The following is a 17,424-nucleotide window of genomic DNA, read 5'->3' as shown; positions in this document are numbered from 1 at the left end:
GGGCTGGGGAGGGTTGGGGTTGGGAAGACCTTGGGGAGGGTTGGGGTTGGGAAGACCTTGGGGAGGGTTGGGGTTGGGAAGGGATTGGGGAGGGTTGGGGTTGGGAAGAGATTGGGGAGGGTTGGGGTTCGGAAGACCTTGGGGAGGGTTGGGGTTGGGAAGACCTTGGGGAGGGTTAGGGTTGGGAAGACCTTGGTGAGGGTTGGGGTCGGGAAGAGATTGGGGAGGGTTGGGAAGAGCTTGGGGGAGCTGGGGTTGGGGAGGGTTGGGGTTGGGGAGGGCTGGGGAGGGTTGGGGTTGGGAAGACCTTGGGGAGGGTTGGGGTTGGGAAGACCTTGTGGAGGTTTGGGGTTGGGAAGACCTTGGGGAGGGTTGGGAAGAGCTTGGAGGAGCTGGGGTTGGGGAGGGTTGGGGTTGGGAAGACCTTGGGGAGGGTTGGGGTTGGGAAGACCTTGGTGAGGGTTGGGGTCGGGAAGAGATTGGGGAGGGTTGGGAAGAGCTTGGGGGAGCTGGGGTTGGGGAGGGTTGGGGTTGGGGAGGGTTGGGGAGGGTTGGGGTTGGGAAGACCTTGGGGAGGGTTGGGGTTGGGAAGACCTTGGGGAGGGTTGGGGTTGGGAAGACCTTGGGGAGGGTTGGGGTTGGGAAGAGATTGGGGAGGGTTGGGGTTGGGAAGACCTTGGGGAGGGTTGGGGTTGGGAAGACCTTGGGGAGGGTTGGGGTTGGGAAGACCTTGGTGAGGGTTGGGGTCGGGAAGAGATTGGGGAGGGTTGGGAAGAGCTTGGGGGAGCTGGGGTTGGGGAGGGTTGGGGTTGGGAAGACCTTGGGGAGGGTTGGGGTTGGGAAGACCTTGTGGAGGTTTGGGGTTGGGAAGACCTTGGGGAGGGTTGGGAAGAGCTTGGAGGAGCTGGGGTTGGGGAGGGTTGGGGTTGGGAAGACCTTGGGGAGGGTTGGGGTTGGGAAGACCTTGGTGAGGGTTGAGGTCGGGAAGAGATTGGGGAGGGTTGGGAAGAGCTTGGGGGAGCTGGGGTTGGGGAGGGTTGGGGTTGGGGAGGGCTGGGGAGGGTTGGGGTTGGGAAGACCTTAGGGAGGGTTGGGGTTGGGAAGACCTTGGGGAGGGTTGGGGTTTGGAAGAGATTGGGGAGGGTTGGGGTTGGGAAGACCTTGGGGAGGGTTGGGGTTGGGAAGAGATTGGGGAGGGTTGGGGTTGGGAAGACCTTGGGGAGGGTTGGGTTTGGGAAGACCTTGGGAAGGTTGGGGTTGGGAAGACCTTGGGGAGGGTTGGGGTTGGGAAGACCTTGGTGAGGGTTGGGGTTGGGAAGACCTTGGGGAGGGTTGGGGTTGGGAAGACCTTGGGGAGGGTTGGGGTTGGGAAGAGATTGGGGAGGGTTGGGGTTGGGAAGACCTTGGGGAGGGTTGGGGTTGGGAAGACCTTGGGGAGGGTTGGGGTTGGGAAGACCTTGGTGAGGGTTGGGGTCGGGAAGAGATTGGGGAGGGTTGGGAAGAGCTTGGGGGAGCTGGGGTTGGGGAGGGTTGGGGTTGTGGAGGGCTGGGGAGGGTTGGTGTTGGGAAGACCTTGGGGAGGGTTGGGGTTGGGAAGACCTTGGGGAGGGTTGGGGTTGGGAAGACCTTGGGGAGGGTTGGGGTTGGGAAGACCTTGGGGACGGTTGGGGTTGGGAAGATCTTGGGGAGGGTTGGGGTTGGGAAGAGATTGGGGAGGGTTGGGGTTGGGAAGACCTTGGGGAGGGTTGGAAGACCTTAGGGAGGGTTGGGGAGGGTTGGGGTTGGGAAGACCTTGGGGGGGGTTGGGGTCGGGAAGAGATTGGGGAGGGTTGGGGTTGGGAAGACCTTGGGGAGGGTTGGAAGACCTTGGGGAGGGTTGGGGAGGGTTGGGGTTGGGAAGACCTTGGGGAGAGTTGGGGAGGGTTGGGGTTGGGAAGAGATTGGGGAGGGTTGGGGTTGGGAAGACCTTGTGGAGGGTTGGGGTTGGGAAGAGATTGGGGAGGGTTGGGGTTGGGAAGACCTTGGGAAGGGTTGGGGGTGGCAAGACCTTGGGGAGGGTTTGGGTCGGGAAGAGATTGGGGAGGGTTGGGGTTGGGAAGACCTTGGGGAGGGTTGGGGTTGGGAAGACCTTGGGGAGGGTTGGGGTTGGGAAGACCTTGGTGAGGGTTGGAATCGGGAAGAGATTGGGGAGGGTTGGGAAGAGCTTGGGGGAGCTGGTGTTGGGGAGGGTTGGGGTTGGGGAGGGTTGGGGAGGGTTGGGGTTGGGAAGACCTTGGGGAGGGTTGGGGTTGGGAAGACCTTGGGGAGGGTTGGGGTTGGGAAGACCTTGGGGAGGGTTGGGGTTGGGAAGAGATTGGGGAGGGTTGGGGTTCGGAAGACCTTGGGGAGGGTTGGGGTTGGGAAGACCTTGTGGAGGGTTAGGGTTGGGAAGACCTTGGTGAGGGTTGGGGTCGGGAAGAGATTGGGGAGGGTTGGGAAGAGCTTGGGGGAGCTGGGGTTGGGGAGGGTTGGGGTTGGGGAGGGCTGGGGAGGGTTGGGGTTGGGAAGACCTTGGGGAGGGTTGGGGTTGGGAAGACCTTGTGGAGGTTTGGGGTTGGGAAGACCTTGGGGAGGGTTGGGAAGAGCTTGGAGGAGCTGGGGTTGGGGAGGGTTGGGGTTGGGAAGACCTTGGGGAGGGTTGGGGTTGGGAAGACCTTGGTGAGGGTTGGGGTCGGGAAGAGATTGGGGAGGGTTGGGAAGAGCTTGGGGGAGCTGGGGTTGGGGAGGGTTGGGGTTGGGGAGGGTTGGGGAGGGTTGGGGTTGGGAAGACCTTGGGGAGGGTTGGGTTTGGGAAGACCTTGTGGAGGTTTGGGGTTGGGAAGACCTTGGGGAGGGTTGGGAAGAGCTTGGAGGAGCTGGGGTTGGGGAGGGTTGGGGTTGGGAAGACCTTGGGGAGGGTTAGGGTTGGGAAGACCTTGGTGAGGGTTGGGGTCGGGAAGAGATTGGGGAGGGTTGGGAAGAGCTTGGGGGAGCTGGGGTTGGGGAGGGTTGGGGTTGGGGAGGGCTGGGGAGGGTTGGGGTTGGGAAGACCTTGGGGAGGGTTGGGGTTGGGAAGACCTTGTGGAGGTTTGGGGTTGGGAAGACCTTGGGGAGGGTTGGGAAGAGCTTGGAGGAGCTGGGGTTGGGGAGGGTTGGGGTTGGGAAGACCTTGGGGAGGGTTGGGGTTGGGAAGACCTTGGTGAGGGTTGGGGTCGGGAAGAGATTGGGGAGGGTTGGGAAGAGCTTGGGGGAGCTGGGGTTGGGGAGGGTTGGGGTTGGGGAGGGTTGGGGAGGGTTGGGGTTGGGAAGACCTTGGGGAGGGTTGGGTTTGGGAAGACCTTGTGGAGGTTTGGGGTTGGGAAGACCTTGGGGAGGGTTGGGAAGAGCTTGGAGGAGCTGGGGTTGGGGAGGGTTGGGGTTGGGAAGACCTTGGGGAGGGTTGGGGTTGGGAAGACCTTGGTGAGGGTTGGGGTCGGGAAGAGATTGGGGAGGGTTGGGAAGAGCTTGGGGGAGCTGGGGTTGGGGAGGGTTGGGGTTGGGGAGGGTTGGGGAGGGTTGGGGTTGGGAAGACCTTGGGGAGGGTTGGGGTTGGGAAGACCTTGGGGAGGGTTGGGGTTGGGAAGACCTTGGGGAGGGTTGGGGTTGGGAAGAGATTGGGGAGGGTTGGGGTTGGGAAGACCTTGGGGAGGGTTGGGGTTGGGAAGACCTTGGGGAGGGTTGGGGTTGGGAAGACCTTGGTGAGGGTTGGGGTCGGGAAGAGATTGGGGAGGGTTGGGAAGAGCTTGGGGGAGCTGGGGTTGGGGAGGGTTGGGGTTGGGGAGGGCTGGGGAGGGTTGGGGTTGGGAAGACCTTGGGGAGGGTTGGGGTTGGGAAGACCTTGTGGAGGTTTGGGGTTGGGAAGACCTTGGGGAGGGTTGGGAAGAGCTTGGAGGAGCTGGGGTTGGGGAGGGTTGGGGTTGGGAAGACCTTGGGGAGGGTTGGGGTTGGGAAGACCTTGGTGAGGGTTGAGGTCGGGAAGAGATTGGGGAGGGTTGGGAAGAGCTTGGGGGAGCTGGGGTTGGGGAGGGTTGGGGTTGGGGAGGGCTGGGGAGGGTTGGGGTTGGGAAGACCTTGGGGAGGGTTGGGGTTGGGAAGACCTTGGGGAGGGTTGGGGTTGGGAAGGGATTGGGGAGGGTTGGGGTTGGGAAGAGATTGGGGAGGGTTGGGGTTCGGAAGACCTTGGGGAGGGTTGGGGTTGGGAAGACCTTGGGGAGGGTTAGGGTTGGGAAGACCTTGGTGAGGGTTGGGGTCGGGAAGAGATTGGGGAGGGTTGGGAAGAGCTTGGGGGAGCTGGGGTTGGGGAGGGTTGGGGTTGGGGAGGGCTGGGGAGGGTTGGGGTTGGGAAGACCTTGGGGAGGGTTGGGGTTGGGAAGACCTTGTGGAGGTTTGGGGTTGGGAAGACCTTGGGGAGGGTTGGGAAGAGCTTGGAGGAGCTGGGGTTGGGGAGGGTTGGGGTTGGGAAGACCTTGGGGAGGGTTGGGGTTGGGAAGACCTTGGTGAGGGTTGGGGTCGGGAAGAGATTGGGGAGGGTTGGGAAGAGCTTGGGGGAGCTGGGGTTGGGGAGGGTTGGGGTTGGGGAGGGTTGGGGAGGGTTGGGGTTGGGAAGACCTTGGGGAGGGTTGGGGTTGGGAAGACCTTGGGGAGGGTTGGGGTTGGGAAGACCTTGGGGAGGGTTGGGGTTGGGAAGAGATTGGGGAGGGTTGGGGTTGGGAAGACCTTGGGGAGGGTTGGGGTTGGGAAGACCTTGGGGAGGGTTGGGGTTGGGAAGACCTTGGTGAGGGTTGGGGTCGGGAAGAGATTGGGGAGGGTTGGGAAGAGCTTGGGGGAGCTGGGGTTGGGGAGGGTTGGGGTTGGGAAGACCTTGGGGAGGGTTGGGGTTGGGAAGACCTTGTGGAGGTTTGGGGTTGGGAAGACCTTGGGGAGGGTTGGGAAGAGCTTGGAGGAGCTGGGGTTGGGGAGGGTTGGGGTTGGGAAGACCTTGGGGAGGGTTGGGGTTGGGAAGACCTTGGTGAGGGTTGAGGTCGGGAAGAGATTGGGGAGGGTTGGGAAGAGCTTGGGGGAGCTGGGGTTGGGGAGGGTTGGGGTTGGGGAGGGCTGGGGAGGGTTGGGGTTGGGAAGACCTTGGGGAGGGTTGGGGTTGGGAAGACCTTGGGGAGGGTTGGGGTTGGGAAGGGATTGGGGAGGGTTTGGGTTGGGAAGAGATTGGGGAGGGTTGGGGTTGGGGAGGGCTGGGGAGGGTTTGGGGTTGGGAAGACCTTGGGGAGGGTTGGGGTTGGGAAGAGATTGGGGTGGGTTGGGGTTTGGAAGAGATTGGGGAGGGTTGGGGTTGGGAAGACCTTGGGGAGGGTTGGGGTTGGGAAGAGATTGGGGAGGGTTGGGGTTGGGAAGACCTTGGGGAGGGTTGGGGTTGGGAAGACCTTGGGAAGGTTGGGGTTGGGAAGACCTTGGGGAGGGTTGGGGTTGGGAAGACCTTGGTGAGGGTTGGGGTTGGGAAGACCTTGGGGAGGGTTGGGGTTGGGAAGACCTTGGGGAGGGTTGGGGTTGGGAAGAGATTGGGGAGGGTTGGGGTTGGGAAGACCTTGGGGAGGGTTGGGGTTGGGAAGACCTTGGGGAGGGTTGGGGTTGGGAAGACCTTGGTGAGGGTTGGGGTCGGGAAGAGATTGGGGAGGGTTGGGAAGAGCTTGGGGGAGCTGGGGTTGGGGAGGGTTGGGGTTGTGGAGGGCATGGGAGGGTTGGTGTTGGGAAGACCTTGGGGAGGGTTGGGGTTGGGAAGACCTTGGGGAGGGTTGGGGTTGGGAAGACCTTGGGGAGGGTTGGGGTTGGGAAGACCTTGGGGACGGTTGGGGTTGGGAAGATCTTGGGGAGGGTTGGGGTTGGGAAGAGATTGGGGAGGGTTGGGGTTGGGAAGACCTTGGGGAGGGTTGGAAGACCTTAGGGAGGGTTGGGGAGGGTTGGGGTTGGGAAGACCTTGGGGGGGGTTGGGGTCGGGAAGAGATTGGGGAGGGTTGGGGTTGGGAAGACCTTGGGGAGGGTTGGAAGACCTTGGGGAGGGTTGGGGAGGGTTGGGGTTGGGAAGACCTTGGGGAGAGTTGGGGAGGGTTGGGGTTGGGAAGAGATTGGGGAGGGTTGGGGTTGGGAAGACCTTGTGGAGGGTTGGGGTTGGGAAGAGATTGGGGAGGGTTGGGGTTGGGAAGACCTTGGGAAGGGTTGGGGGTGGGAAGACCTTGGGGAGGGTTTGGGTCGGGAAGAGATTGGGAAGACCTTGAGGAGGGTTGGGGTTGGGAAGACCTTGGGGAGGGTTGGGGTTGGGAAGACCTTGGGAAGACCTTGGGGAAGGCTGGGGAGGGTTGGGGTTGGGAAGACCTTGGGGAGGGCTGGGGCGGGTTGGGGTTGGAAAGACCTTGGGGAGGGTTGGGGTCGGGAAGACCTTGGGGAGGTTTGGGGTTGGGAAGATCTTGGGGAGGGTTGGTGGTGGGAAGACCTTGGGGAGGGTTTTGGTTGGGAAGACCTTGGGGAGGGTTGGTGTTGGGAAGAGATTGGGGAGGGTTGGGGTTGGGAAGAGCTTGGGGAAGGCTTGGGGTTGGGAAGACCTTGGGGAGGGTTGTGGTTGGGAAGAGATTGGGGAGGGTTGTGGTTGGGAAGAGATTGGGGAGGGTTGGGGTTGGGAAGACCTTGGGGAGGGTTGGAAGACCTTAGGGAGGGTTGGGGAGGGTTGGCGTTGGGAAGACCTTGGGGGGGGTTGGGGTCGGGAAGAGATTGGGGAGGGTTGGGGTTGGGAAGACCTTGGGGAGGGTTGGAAGACCTTGGGGAGGGTTGGGGAGGGTTGGGGTTGGGAAGACCTTGGGGAGAGTTGGGGTTGGGAAGAGATTGGGGAGGGCTGGGGTTGGGAAGACCTTGTGGAGGGTTGGGGTTGGGAAGAGATTGGGGAGGGTTGGGGTTGGGAAGACCTTGGGAAGGGTTGGGGGTGGGAAGACCTTGGGGAGGGTTTGGGTCGGGAAGAGATTGGGAAGACCTTGGGGAGGGTTGGGGTTGGGAAGACCTTGGGGAGGGTTGGGGTTGGGAAGACCTTGGGAAGACCTTGGGGAAGGCTGGGGAGGGTTGGGGTTGGGAAGACCTTGGGGAGGGCTGGGGAGGGTTGGGGTTGGAAAGACCTTGGGGAGGGTTGGGGTCGGGAAGACCTTGGGGAGGGTTGGGGTTGGGAAGATCTTGGGGAGGGTTGGGGGTGGGAAGACCTTGGGGAGGGTTTGGGTTGGGAAGACCTTGGGGAGGGTTGGGGTTGGGAAGAGATTGGGGAGGGTTGGGGTTGGGAAGAGCTTGGGGAAGGCTTGGGGTTGGGAAGACCTTGGGGAGGGTTGGGGTTGGGAAGAGATTGGGGAAGGCTTGGGGTTGGGAAGACCTTGGGGAGGGTTGGGGTTGGGAAGAGCTTGGGGAAGGCTTGGGGTTGGGAAGACCTTGGGGAGGGTTGGGGTTGGGAAGAGCTTGGGGAAGGCTTGGGGTTGGGAAGACCTTGGGGAGGGTTGGGGTTGGGAAGAGATTGGGGAAGGCTTGGGTTGGGAAGAGCTTGGGGAGGGTTGGGGTTGGGGTTGGGAAGAGCTTGGGGAGGGTTGGGGTTGGGAAGAGATTGGGGAGGGTTGGGGTTGGGAAGACCTTGGGGAGGGTTGGGGTTGGAAAGACCTTGGGGAGGGTTGGGGTCGGGAAGACCTTGGGGAGGGTTGGGGTTGGGAAGATCTTGGGGAGGGTTGGGGGTGGGAAGACCTTGGGGAGGGTTTGGGTTGGGAAGACCTTGGGGAGGGTTGGGGTTGGGAAGAGATTGGGGAGGGTTGGGGTTGGGAAGAGCTTGGGGAAGGCTTGGGGTTGGGAAGACCTTGGGGAGGGTTGGGGTTGGGAAGAGATTGGGGAGGGTTGGGGTTGGGAAGAGATTGGGGAGGGTTGGGGTTGGGAAGAGCTTGGGGAAGGCTTGGGTTGGGAAGAGCTTGGGGAGGTTTGGGGTTGGGGTTGGGAAGAGCTTGGGGAGGGTTGGGGTTGGGAAGAGATTGGGGAGGGTTGGGGCTGGGAAGACCTTGGGGAGGGTTGGGGGTGGGAAGACCTTGGGGATGGGGAGGGTTGGGGTCGGGAAGACCTTGGGGAGGGTTGGGGTTGGGAAGACCTTGGGGAGGGCTGGGGTTGGGAAGACCTTGGGGATGGGGAGGGTTGGGAAGAGCTTGGGGAGGGTTGGGGTTGGGAAGAGATTGGGGAGGGTTGGGGTTGGGAAGAGCTTGGGGAAGGCTTGGGGTTGGGAAGACCTTGGGGAGGGTTGGGGTTGGGAAGAGATTGGGGAGGGTTGGGGTTGGGAAGAGATTGGGGAGGGTTGGGGTTGGGAAGACCTTGGGGAGGGTTGGGGTTGGAAAGACCTTGGGGAGGGTTGGGGTTGGGAAGATCTTGGGGAGGGTTGGGGGTGGGAAGACCTTGGGGAGGGTTTGGGTTGGGAAGACCTTGGGGAGGGTTGGGGTTGGGAAGAGATTGGGGAGGGTTGGGGTTGGGAAGAGCTTGGGGAAGGCTTGGGGTTGGGAAGACCTTGGGGAGGGTTGGGGTTGGGAAGAGATTGGGGAGGGTTGGGGTTGGGAAGAGATTGGGGAGGGTTGGGGTTGGGAAGAGATTGGGGAGGGTTGGGGTTGGGAAGAGCTTGGGGAAGGCTTGGGTTGGGAAGAGCTTGGGGAGGGTTGTGGTTGGGAAGAGATTGGGGAGGGTTGGGGTTGGGAAGACCTTGGGGAGGGTTGGGGTTGGAAAGACCTTGGGGAGGGTTGGGGTCGGGAAGACCTTGGGGAGGGTTGGGGTTGGGAAGATCTTGGGGAGGGTTGGGGGTGGGAAGACCTTAGGGAGGGTTTGGGTTGGGAAGACCTTGGGGAGGGTTGGGGTTGGGAAGAGATTGGGGAGGGTTGGGGTTGGGAAGAGCTTGGGGGGGGTTGGGGTTGGGAAGAGATTGGGGAGGGTTGGGGTTGGGAAGACCTTGGGGAGGGTTGGGGTTGGGAAGAGATTGGGGAGGGTTGGGGTTGGGAAGAGCTTGGGGAAGGCTTGGGGTTGGGAAGACCTTGGGGAGGGTTGGGGTTGGGAAGAGATTGGGGAGGGTTGGGGTTGGGAAGAGATTGGGGAGGGTTGGGGTTGGGAAGAGCTTGGGGAAGGCTTGGGTTGGGAAGAGCTTGGGGAGGGTTGTGGTTGGGAAGAGATTGGGGAGGGTTGGGGTTGGGAAGACCTTGGGGAGGGTTGGGGTTGGAAAGACCTTGGGGAGGGTTGGGGTCGGGAAGACCTTGGGGAGGGTTGGGGTTGGGAAGATCTTGGGGAGGGTTGGGGGTGGGAAGACCTTAGGGAGGGTTTGGGTTGGGAAGACCTTGGGGAGGGTTGGGGTTGGGAAGAGATTGGGGAGGGTTGGGGTTGGGAAGAGCTTGGGGGGGGGCTGGGGAAGGCTTGGGGTTGGGAAGACCTTGGGGAGGGTTGGGGTTGGGAAGAGATTGGGGAGGGTTGGGGTTGGGAAGAGATTGGGGAGGGTTGGGGTTGGGAAGAGCTTGGGGAAGGCTTGGGTTGGGAAGAGCTTGGGGAGGGTTGGGGGTGGGAAGACCTTGGGGATGGGGAGGGTTGGGGTTGGGAAGAGCTTGGGGAGGGTTGGGGTTGGGAAGAGATTGGGGAGGGTTGGGGTTGGGAAGACCTTGGGGAGGGTTGGGGGTGGGAAGACCTTGGGGATGGGGAGGGTTGGGGTCGGGAAGACCTTGGGGAGGGTTGGGGTTGGGAAGACCTTGGGGAGGGCTGGGGTTGGGAAGACCTTGGGGATGGGGAGGGTTGGGAAGAGCTTGGGGAGGGTTGGGGTTGGGAAGACCTTGGGGATGGGGAGGGGTGGGAAGAGCTTGGGGAGGGCTTGGGTTGGGGCAGGCTGGGTCGGTGGATAAGGGCTATAAAGGGCAAGTGCAGCAAACCTGACCAACTGATCTAATTGATCAGTTCATTGTTTGCTGGCAATCAAAAAACATGAAATGCCTGCGGCACTCCAGGACCAGGGATACCTACCCCTGGGGTGTAGGCTGGGTTGAGATCCAGGGGGTTGAGTGGTGATGATGGCTGGGTTGAAGGCTGGGTTGAGATCCAGGGGGTTGAGTGGTGATGATGGCTAGGGTGAAGGCTGGTTTGAGATCCAGGGGGTTGAGTGGTGATGATGGCTGGGGGAAGGCTGGGTTGAGATCCAGGGGGTTGAGTGGTGATGATGGCTGGGGGAAGGCTGGGTTGAGATCCAGGGGGTTGAGTGGTGATGATGGCTGGGGTGAAGGCTGGGTTGAGGCCAAGGGTTATGTGAAGGTTGGAGGGAAGGAGGGATCAATACCAGGGGTGCTGGTGGGGTGCTGGTGGGGTGGATGGGTGGAGGCTGGGGTTGTTGGGTTGGGTGGAGGCTGGGGAAGGATTGAGGGATTGAGGGAGTAGGGGAGGACGGTAAGGGTGTTGGGTGGGGTGGAGGATGGGAAAGGCTTGAGGGAGTAGGGGTGGACGGTAAGGGTGTTGGGTGGGGTGGAGGATGAGAAAGGCTTGAGGCAGTAGGGGTAGATGCTGAGTTCAGCTACATGCTACTGCAGGTTATTCTCCCATATGGCTGAGTTGACTGTTCAGCTACTGTAGGTTATTCTCCCATATGGCTGAGTTGACTGTTCAGCTACTGTAGGTTATTCTCCCATATGGCTGAGTTGACTGTTCAGCTACTGTAGGTTACTCTCCCATATGGCTGAGTTGACTGTTCAGCTACTGTAGGTTACTCTCCCATATGGCTGAGTTGACTGTTCAGCTACTGTAGGTTACTCTCCCATATGGCTGAGTTGACTGTTCAGCTACTGTAGGTTACTCTCCCATATGGCTGAGTTGACTGTTCAGCTACTATAGGTTACTCTCCCATATGGCTGAGATGACTGTTCAGCTACTGTAGGTTATTCTCCCATATGGCTGAGTTGACTGTTCAGCAACTGTAGGTTACTCTCCCATGCTACTGTAGGTTACTCTCCCATGCTACCGTAGGTTACTCTCCCATGCTACTGTAGGTTACTCTCCCATTCTACTGTAGGTTACTCTCCATGCTACTGTAGGTTACTCTCCATGCTACTGTAGGTTACTCTCCATGCTACTGTAGGTTACTCTCCATGCTACTGTAGGTTACTCTCCCATGATACTTTAGGTTACTCTCCCATGTTACTGTAGGTTACACTCCAATGATACTGTAGGTTACTCTCCCGTGCTACTGTAGGTTACACTCCCATGCCACTGTAGGTTACTCTCCCATGCTACTGTAGGTTACTCTCCCAAGCTACTGTAGGTTAACCTCCCAAGCTACTATAGGTTACTCTCCCATGCCACTGCAGGTTAACCTCCCATGCTACTGTAGTTTACACTCCCATGCCACTGTATGTTACTCTCCCATGCTACTGTAGGTTACTCTCCCATGCTACTGTACGTTACTCTCCCATGCTACTGCAGGTTACACTCCCACGCCACTGTAGGTTAATCTCCCATGCTACTGTAGGTTACTCTTCCATGATACTGTATGTCACTCTCCCATGCAACAGTAGGTTACTTTCCCATGCTACTGTAGGTTACTCTTCCATGATACTGTATGTCACTCTCTCATGCTACTGTAGGTTACTCTCCCATGCTACTGTAGGTTACTCTCCCACGCTACAGTAGGTTACTCTCCCATGCTAATGTAGGTTACTCTCACATGCTACAGTAGGGTACTCTCCCATGATACTGTAGGTTACTCTCCCATGCTTCTATAGGTTACTCTCCCATGCTACTGTAGGTTACTCTCCCATGCTACAGTAGGTTACTATCCCATGCTACTGTAGGTTACTCTCCAATGCTACAGTAGGGTACTCTCCCATGATACTGTAGGTTACTCTCCCATGCTACTATAGGTTACTCTCCCATGCTACTGTAGGTTACTCTCCCATGCTACCGTAGGTTACTCTCCCATGCTACTGTAGGTTACTCTCCCATTCTACTGTAGGTTACTCTCCCATGCTACTGTAGGTTACTCTCCCATGCTACAGTAGGTTACTCTCCCAAGCAACTGTAGGTTACTCTCCCATGATACTGTAGGTTACTCTCCCATGCTACTGTAGGTTACTCTCCCAAGCCACTGTAGGTTACTCTCCCATGCTACTATAGGTTACTCTCCCAAACTACTGTAGATTACTCTCCCATGCTACTGTAGGTTACTTGCCCATGCTACTGTAGGTTAATCTCCCAAGCTACTGTAGGTTACTCTCCCATGTTACTGTAGGTTACTCTCCCATGCTACTGTAGGTTACTTTCCCAATTTACTGTAGGTTACTCTCCCATGCTACTGTAGGTTACTCTCCCAAGCTACTGTGGGTTACTCTCCCATGCTACTGTTGGTTACTCTCCAATGCTACTGTAGGTTGCTCTCCAATGCTACAGTAGGTTACTCTCCCATGCTACTGTAGTTTACACTCCCATGCCACTGTAGGTTACTCTCCCAAGCTACAATAGGTTACTCTCCCAAGCCACTGTAGGTTACTCTCCATTGCTACTGTACGTTACTCTCCCATGCTACTGTAGTTTACACTCCCATGCCACTGTATGTTACTCTCCCATGCTACTGTACGTTACTCTCCCATGCTACTGAATGTTACTCTCCCAACTTACTGTAGGTTACTCTCCCAAGCTACTATAGGTTACTCTCCCATGCCACTGTAGGTTACTCTCCATGCTACTGTACGTTACTCTCCCATGCTACTGTAGTTTACACTCCCATGCCACTGTATGTTACTCTCCCATGCTACTGTAGGTTACTCTCCCATGCTACTGTAGGTTACTCTCCCATGATACTGCAGGTTCACTCCCATGCCACTGTAGGTTAATCTCCGATGCTACTTTAGGTTACTCTCCCATGCTACTGTACGTTACTCTCCCATGCTACTGTACATTACTCTCCCATGCTACTGTAGGTTACTCTCCCATACTACTGTAGGTTACTCTCCCATGCTACTGTGGGTTACTCTCCCATGCTACTGTATGTTACTTTCCCATGCTACTGTAGGTTACTCTCCATGCTACTGTAGGTTACTCTCCCATGCTACAGTAGGTTACTCTCCCATGCTATAGTAGGTTACTCTCCCATGCTATAGTAGGTTACTCTCCCATGATACTGTAGGTTACTCTCCCATGCTACTGTTGGTTACTCTCCCACGCTAAAGTAGGTTACACTCCCTTGCTACTGTAGGTTACTCTCCCATGCTACTGTAGGTTACTCTCCATGCTACTGTAGGTTAATCTCCCATGCCACTGTAGGTTACTCTCCAATGGCACTGTATGTTACTCTCCCATGCTACTGTAGTTTACACTCCCATGCCACTGTATGTTACTCTCCCATGCTACTGTACGTTACTCTCCCATGCTACTGTAGGTTACTCTCCCATGCTACTGTAGGTTACTCTCCCGTGCTACTGTAGGTTACACTCCCATGCCACTGTAGGTTACTCTCCCATGCTACTGTTGGTTACTCTCCCAACTTACTGTAGGTTACTCTCCCAAGCTACTATAGTTTACTCTCCCATGCCACTGTAGGTTACTCTCCAATGCTACTGTACGTTACTCTCCCATGCTACTGTATGTTACTCTCCCAACTTACTGTAGGTTACTCTCCCAAGCTACTATAGGTTACTCTCCCATGCCACTGTAGGTTACTCTCCAATGCCACTGTATGTTACTCTCCCATGCTACTGTACGTTACTCTTCCATGCTACTGCAGGTTACACTCCCATGCTACTGTAGGTTACTCTTCCATGATACTGTATGTCACTCTCCATGCTACAGTAGGTTACTCTCCCATGCTACTCTAGGTTACTCTTCCATGATACTGTATGTCACTCTCCCATGCTACTGTAGGTTACTCTCCCATGCTACTGTAGGTTACTCTCCCACGCTACAGTAGGTTTCTCTCCCACGCTACTGTAGATTACTCTCCCATGCTACTGTAGGTTACTCTCTCATGTTACTGTATGTTACTCTCCCATGCTACTGTAGGTTACTCTCCCATTCTACTGCAGGTTACTCTCCCATGCTACTGTAGGTTACACTACCATTCTACTGTAGGTTACTCTCCCTTGCTACTGTAGGTTACTCTCCCATGCTTCTGTAGGTTACTCTCCCATGCTACTGTAGGTTACTCTCCCATGCTACTGTAGGTTACTCTCCCATGCTACTGTAGGTTACTCTCCCATTCTACTCTAGGTTACCCTCCCATGCTACTGTAAGTTACTCTCCCATGATACTGTAGGTTACTCTCCCATGCTACTGTAGGTTACTCTCCCACGCTACAGTAGGTTACTCTCAAATTCTACTGTAGGTTACTCTCCCATGCTACTGTAGGTTACTCTCCCATGCTACTGTAGGTTACTCTCCCATTCTACTGTAGGTTACTCTCCCATGCTACTGTAGGTTACTCTCCCATTCTACTGTAGGTTACTCTCCCATGCTACTGTAGGTTACTCTCCCATGCTACTGTAAGTTACTCTCCCAGGCTACTGTAGGTTACTCTCCCATGCTACTCTAGGTCACCCTCCCATGCTACTGAAGGTTACTCTTCCATGATACTGTAGGTTACTCTCCCATGCTACTGTAGGTTACCCTCCCATGCTATTGTAGGTTACTCTCCCACGCTACAGTAGGTTACTCTCCCATGCTACTGTACGTTACTCTCCCATGCTACTGTAGGTTACTCTCCCATGCTACTGTAGGTTACACTCCCATGTCACTGTAGGTTACTCTCCCATGCTACTGTAGGTTACTCTCCCTTGCCACTGTAGGTTACTCTCCCATGCTACTGTTCCCATGCTACTGTAGGTTACTCTCCCATGCCACTGTAAGTTACTCTCCCATGCCACTGTAGGTTACTCGCCCATGCCACTGTAGGGTACTCGCCCATGCTACTGTAGGGTACTGTCCCATGCTACAGTAGGTTACTCTCCCATGCTACTGTAGGTTACTCTCCCATGCTACTGTAGAGTACTCGCCCATGCTACTGTAGGGTACTCTCCCATGCTACAGTAGGTTACTCTCCCATGCTACTGTAGGTTACTCTCCCATGCTACTGTAGGTTACACTCCCATGTCACTGTAGGTTACTCTCCCATGCTACTGTAGGTTACTCTCCCTTGCCACTGTAGGTTACTCTCCCATGCTACTGTTCCCAAGCTACTGTAGGTTACTCTCCCATGCCACTGTAGGTTACTCTCCCATGCCACTGTAGGTTACTCGCCCATGCTACTGTAGGGTACTCTCCCATGCTACTGTAGGTTACTCTCCCATGCTACAGTAGGTTACTCTCCCATGCCACTGTAGGTTACTCTCCCATGCTACTGTAGGTTACTCTCCCATGCTACAGTAGGTTACTCTCCCATGCTACAGTAGGTTACTCTCCCATGCTACAGTAGGTTACTCTCCCATGCTACTGTAGGTTACTCTCCCATGCTGCAGTAAGTTACTCTCCCATGCTACAGTAGGTTACTCTCCCATGCTACTGTACATTACTCTCCCATGCTACTGCAGGTTACACTCCCATGCCACTGTAGGTTACTCTTCCATGATACTGTATGTCACTCTCCCATGCTACTGTAGGTTACTCTCCCATGCTACTGTAGGTTACTCTCCAATGATACTGTAGGTTACTCTCCCGTGCTACTGTAGGTTACACTCCCATGCCACTGTAGGTTACTCTCCCATGCTACTGTAGGTTACTCTCCCAAGCTACTGTAGGTTAACCTCCCAAGCTACTATAGGTTACTCTCCCATGCCACTGCAGGTTAACCTCCCAAGCTACTGTAGGTTACTCTCCCATGATACTGTATGTTACTCTCCCATGCTACTGTAGGGTACTTTCCCATGCTACTGTACGTTACTCTCCCATGCTACTGTAGTTTACACTCCCATGCCACTGTATGTTACTCTCCCATGCTACTGTAGGTTACTCTCCCATGCTACTGTACGTTACTCTCCCATGCTACTGCAGGTTACACTCCCATGCCACTGTAGGTTAATCTCCCATGCTACTGTAGGTTACTCTTCCATGATACTGTATGTCACTCTCCCATGCAACTGTAGGTTACTTTCCCATGCTACTGTAGGTTACTCTTCCATGATACTGTATGTCACTCTCCCATGCTACTGTAGGTTACTCTCCCATGCTACTGTAGGTTACTCTCCCACGCTACAGTAGGTTACTCTCCCATGCTAATGTAGGTTACTCTCACATGCTACAGTAGGGTACTCTCCCATGATACTGTAGGTTACTCTCCCATGCTACAATAGGTTACTCTCCCATGCTACTGTAGGTTACTCTCCCATGCTACAGTAGGTTACTCTCCCATGCTACTGTAGGTTACTCTCCAATGCTACAGTAGGGTACTCTCCCATGATACTGTAGGTTACTCTCCCATGCTACTATAGGTTACTCTCCCATGCTACTGTAGGTTACTCTCCCATGCTACCGTAGGTTACTCTCCCATGCTACTGTAGGTTACTCTCCCATTCTACTGTAGGTTACTCTCCCATGCTACTGTAGGTTACTCTTCCATGATACTGTATGTCACTCTCCCATGCAACTGTAGGTTACTTTCCCATGCTACTGTAGGTTACTCTTCCATGATACTGTATGTCACTCTCCCATGCTACTGTAGGTTACTCTCCCATGCTACTGTAGGTTACTCTCCCACGCTACAGTAGGTTACTCTCCCATGCTAATGTAGGTTACTCTCACATGCTACAGTAGGGTACTCTCCCATGATACTGTAGGTTACTCTCCCATGCTACAATAGGTTACTCTCCCATGCTACTGTAGGTTACTCTCCCTTGCTACAGTAGGTTACTCTCCCATGCTACTGTAGGTTACTCTCCAATGCTACAGTAGGGTACTCTCCCATGATACTGTAGGTTACTCTCCCATGCTACTATAGGTTACTCTCCCATGCTACTGTAGGTTACTCTCCCATGCTACCGTAGGTTACTCTCCCATGCTACTGTAGGTTACTCTCCCATTCTACTGTAGGTTACTCTCCCATGCTACTGTAGGTTACTCTCCCATGCTACAGTAGGTTACTCTCCCAAGCAACTGTAGGTTACTCTCCCATGATACTGTAGGTTACTCTCCCATGCTACTGTAGGTTACTCTCCCAAGCCACTGTAGGTTACTCTCCCATGCTACTATAGGTTACTCTCCCAAACTACTGTAGATTACTCTCCCATGCTACTGTAGGTTACTTGCCCATGCTACTGTAGGTTACTCTCCCATGCTACTGTAGGTTACTCTCCCATGCTACTGTATGTTACTCTCCCATGCTACTGT

This window comes from Salvelinus fontinalis, chromosome 5, assembly GCF_029448725.1.
Source record: "Salvelinus fontinalis isolate EN_2023a chromosome 5, ASM2944872v1, whole genome shotgun sequence".
Taxonomy (NCBI): Eukaryota; Metazoa; Chordata; class Actinopteri; order Salmoniformes; family Salmonidae; genus Salvelinus; species Salvelinus fontinalis.
The sequence above is the reverse complement of the archived record's forward strand: the minus strand, read 5'-3'. Positions refer to the sequence as shown.